The sequence below is a fragment of the Arachis duranensis genome, chromosome 5, assembly GCF_000817695.3.
Source record: "Arachis duranensis cultivar V14167 chromosome 5, aradu.V14167.gnm2.J7QH, whole genome shotgun sequence".
In the NCBI taxonomy this organism is placed as follows: domain Eukaryota; kingdom Viridiplantae; phylum Streptophyta; class Magnoliopsida; order Fabales; family Fabaceae; genus Arachis; species Arachis duranensis.
In genome coordinates this window covers 2,213,506-2,218,915 of record NC_029776.3, presented here as the reverse complement: position 1 = coordinate 2,218,915, position 5,410 = coordinate 2,213,506, and positions in this window count along the sequence as shown.

Here is a 5,410-nt window from a genome sequence, read left to right as displayed (position 1 = left end):
AAAGGATTCTCGCTCTTTTATTGAATGCCACTTTTTTAATTGAAGACAAGTCTATTTCTGTACTAGAAAGTGAATTCTTTTGCAATCAATAATTCAATAATGATACCGATATTACATATTGCAAAGGAAAAAGAAATTATTCTCACATGACTATTCGACAAAATCACATTTTACATTTTACATTCAATGCAAAATTTTCTCAGAAAATTAGTACTTTTTTAACTTCTCTTTAGAAGTTGTTCATTCAAGATTGAATGCATATTTCTCTCCAAATAGTTTTCAAACATGTTTTAGTATTACTTTGTCTATAAATTTACAAATTGTGAATCTTTATTTATCCTTAATTTAACTTTCATTAACACAATGTTGATATATATAAAATATTACAATACCAATATAGTATTTCTAATGGTAATTAAGATAATGTAATTGAGACTTTAAAATGATCAAATAAGTATATCAAATTAGTTAATTATACTAATTTTAATCTTTACATTAATATAAAAACTAATTAACTAAAATAAGTCTAAGATTTATAATTTAAAATTTATAGTTTTCTCTTCGATTTAGAAATATAAATCTATCACTTTACCTTCAATTTCATTTTCTTTGATACATGCTCCTTTTCTTCTTTTCTCTATTTTAACGCACTTACGTCAAAACACACGTTAAAAGTTAGGACTTTCGCTCTTGTCAACAACTTCAACAGAGCAGTTATGTTCTATTATGATAGGATTCTGATTTACTTCACTTCGCTGAGGATTGGTTCATTCCAAGACACCAATGACAATGGAAGTGGTGATAGAAATGAAGGACGTGTTAGAAGTGGTGATGATGAGAATGAGAATGGAGTGAGAAAAGATGGTGACTTGGAGTTTTGATTTGATAAAAAAAATGAGAAGGAGAATATTTGAAGAAAAAGAAGAAATTTGAATGACATTACTAACGGTGTTTTTTATAGACTAAAGTTTGGTTAAAAATATCAAATGAATATAAATTTTATGGTTACAAAATTTATTTAAATTAAGAGTAAAATAGCGTTTTTATCTCTAACATTTGGGATAAGTTCTATTTGTGTCTCTAATGTTTAAATCGTTCTATTTGTATCCCTAACGTTTATAGAAGTAATTCAATGTTATCCTACTATCAATTATACTAACAAATCAGATTATATTTTTTAATTATTCTCATTTGAATGTATTCATTCTCAATTAGGTCTCATTTTTAATATTATACCCACTATTTGTGTTTAGATTCAATTATGTCTCTAGAAAAGTGAATTATGTAAATGTTGTAGGAATTAGTTTCAACTTCTGATGAGCTATTTTTCGGAGTGGATCATCAATTCTATTCCAGACATTTGTATTCTAACTTCAAGAAGAAATTTTTAAAACTCAAACTAAAGCGTTCACGTGTAATTGACGGCAGGATAACATTGAATCATTTCTACAAACATTAGGGATACAAATAAGATGATTTAAACGTTAGGGATACAAATAGGATTTACCCCAAATGTTGGAAACAAAAACGATACTTTACTCTTAAATTAATGATAGTCAATATTGTGAATACTTCACTTTTTTATTGTTAAAAATAACTATCTATTCTAAAAATAATTATCTAACATTACTCTTCTTTTGATAAAGTTTCTGTTGTTCTAATTTGTTTATTGTCTCTTATTTCAGCACATGAAGATTTTCTTGAGCACCGACATTTATCAAGGTAGTAAATAAATAGGTATGAATTTCAATAGTTTAGAGATAGTTCTTACTCCTAGGTCCTATACTCCTATCTAGATAGCACCTTAGAATTTCAGCATCCATGACTAGCTAGACTGTACCAAACACATGGAATAAATTCTGAGGATGCAAATTCAGTTGGATGGGTTTTTCACATTCAATTGCGTATACAATTAATTAATATGTCTTCCATTATTTATTTCAATGCCCCCCAATAATATCTTACACATTTTTTTAATCTCAAATTGGAACATCATATTCGGTTTCTTTTAGTAAGAATTCAAAATATCAAGACTACTAATTAAAGAATCAAAGTACTCATCACTATAATATCTTTACTATTATTATTATTTTTTAAGAAATAAAATAATATATATATATATATATATCTTACTTCTTTACGACCATATGTTATTATTTATGTATATCCGGATCAATTATATTAATATATACGAACATATAGTTGTATGTATCAGATCCAAAATAATGAGTTAAAAATTGAGACTATACGTGAAGAAAGTGCTACTTGTGATGAAGGGTCCATGGAAACTGGTCCTGAACAAGCTAAGAGACTTTAATTTCAGTGTATATCAATCAATGTCAACGTCTTCTGTTAAAAGATGTTTGATTATTTATAGATCGTAACATTATTCTATTCGTTATACTTACAAAAAATCTTTTCAACATGAAGGATAAACATAGTCATTAAGATTTATATATAAATGCATGCTATCTAGTAATAAATTTATCGATGTGCTACAAAAAAAAAAAAGCGCTCAAAACGTAAATTAATAGAACCAATCTTTAACCAATTTGAATTAGTCGAGTGGTTAGATCATGTCCCGCTTAAATAAGTATTGGATTTTGAATCCTACTTTATGCATACTATCTCATGTTATTTAGATAGCGTTTATTTTGAAGTATTGATATAAAGATTGAGAGACTGAAACTCAGTATCATGTTTGTTAGCTCAGAAACTGGTGTTAAAATTTCTGTCCCCAAAATTTTAATATTTCAGGGAACTAAAATTTGAAAAAATGAGACTAAAATTTTAATAACATTTTATACCTAAATACCCTCATTTCAATTAATTAATTTTAATTTTATCCTTTGTGTAAATTAAATTAAAGTTTCATTTTTATTTCAATTTCTGTCTCCTACCTTACACCAAATGGAATACTGAAATTTATTTCAATCTCTTTATTTCAATTTCTGTCTCCTACCTTACACCAAACGGAATACTGAAATTTATTTCAATCTCTCTCTTAGTTTCTGTCTCTTCGTCTCAGTCTTTTCGTATCTGTCTCTTCACCAAACGCTACTCTATGAATCAACTTAATTACCTTAAATTGATATTCAAGGATCAAATTAAGACAAAATAATTTTTAGCATTAATCCTTTCTATTTCTCATTTATTACTTTTTTTGTCAGAATATATATTAATTTGTTTGGTGTTGTTTTTCAACGCTTGCTATAATTTCATTTTCACACATGGATTTATTAAATAATGCACATGGAATTGCCCTTAAGGATGCACTATTATTTGAGCAAAACAAAGGGAAAATGCAAGACTCCAATTTGGAATGAAATGAAGAAAACCCAAAGAGAAGTAGTTAGTTGCTATGTCATTATTTAACAAACAGTATATCTATCTCTCATTAAACCTTATACACGTTCCTCATGTTACGTTCTATGCCATGTTACTTTTTTTCATCACACTCTCTACTCACAAAAAAACACACTATTATCTGTTTTAATAATTAAAGATGAAATAGTGCCATTTTTGGTGCTTCTCCACCGTCATTGCATTTAGATCTTAATTTGTTTCATGGTCTCTCCTCCCCACCCATGTGACACCATTTATTTATATTCAATTTCTTTCTTTTTCCTTTTTCTTCCTTCAAAATCAATCAAAACTTTGAGAAGAAGTGGAACCAATAATGCACAAAACAATATACACTACAGCTAGAGTGTTTCTTGTGTATTGCACCATAACAGACCTACAAATAAACAAAGATTTAGCTATCAATATATATAAATTGGAAAAGTATAGGGAGCCAATGGTCTAAGCGTACAATGTGTATAATGGAGGTTTAGGAAGTATTAGAGATATGACTATTAGTGTTACATTGTTCTGTCAGGTTATGGTTTTGGGATGAGTGGATTCATGACATGATATTAGAGTTTTAGATTCGAAAGGTCAAGGGTTTGATCCTTGGTGAACTCCAAAATTAACTTAAATTTGGGTGATGTTCATTTTATTCATGAACCAAATGTTTAACCCATTGTACACATTGTATAATTAATTCTTTATATTTTTTATTTTAATTAGGTCTCTATATATATTATTTTTAATTTTATAATTAGATCATTTTTAGTGTAAAAAAATTAGAATTAACAAAATATTTTTTTATAAATTAAAGATATTCGTAATTAAAAATTTAGTTAAATTTTTTACCTCATATATTTTGAGAAAAATATTAAATTTAATTTAATATTTTTAACATAAAAATAAATTAATTATAAAATTAAAAAAAATAATTAAAAATTTAATAAAATTATAAAAACTAATAGAATAGTTAAAAAAATAAGAAACACACATATATATATATATAGGCCAGATAATGAACTTATCCATCCAAGCAGTTATGAATTGAATGTGTAATCAAAATATCTTTCTAGCTCAAGTCCTAATCATGCAATAATAGATTGGGGACTATATATATATTCCGACATATTATTTGTATACTCTATTAATTTTGCTATTCTAATAATGAAGAAAAGTATTTTAATTTCCTACCATTATTAGCTTAAAGTTTAAATATCAAGGAATATATAATTAGTATAATGTTGAATTTTGAAACACCCAATTTATCACTTCATGGCACTATTATGTAGAAAAACGTAGAGAAGAAAGTGGCAAAACAATGAAAGTTTGTTCGTTATGCACTTGATCTTAGAATTTGTTATTTTCATGGGAAGACTTGAATTTGGTGAAGTGTCATATAGTCAAATTTAAACGCGGATTATTATTCAAGATTTTATTAGGAGACCCAATTTTAGATCTATAAATAAATCAACAAAAAATATCAAACCATATAGCATATGCATTAGGGTCCTTGGTAATGGTATACTAACAAATTAATTAAGGGTACCCCACCTTATAAGTTATAATGATATTTCCACAAAATTCCAGCTCATTTCCACTCATTAGTCACTTCTAATTAATTATATTTTATAATTGCTTTTGTGATAGTTACACTATACTAGTACCCGTGGCTAATTTTTTTGTAATAGATCGGAGAGGTGTGTTATGCATAGTTATAGAAAATTGATGTATTTTTTATAAATATGGAGATAATTATTTTTTTTTAAATTAGAAATTATAAATCGGAGATTCAAATTTGGGTAGGGATAGAAAACTGAGAGTTAGATTTTGGATAGAATAAAAAACTAAGGCTCAGTTTTGGGTAGAGATAGAAAACCGAGAGTAAGTTTTGAATAAAAAAAAATCAAAATTTTTCAAATCAGAGGATCCGATTTACATGTTTCAAAAAATTTTTAACGTTAAAGTACAAATCTGAAGGTTAGATTTGTAAATTTAAAAAAAAATTAAAACCACAAATCATAAGATTAGATTTGTAATTATCCATAAAAAAAATATACTAACT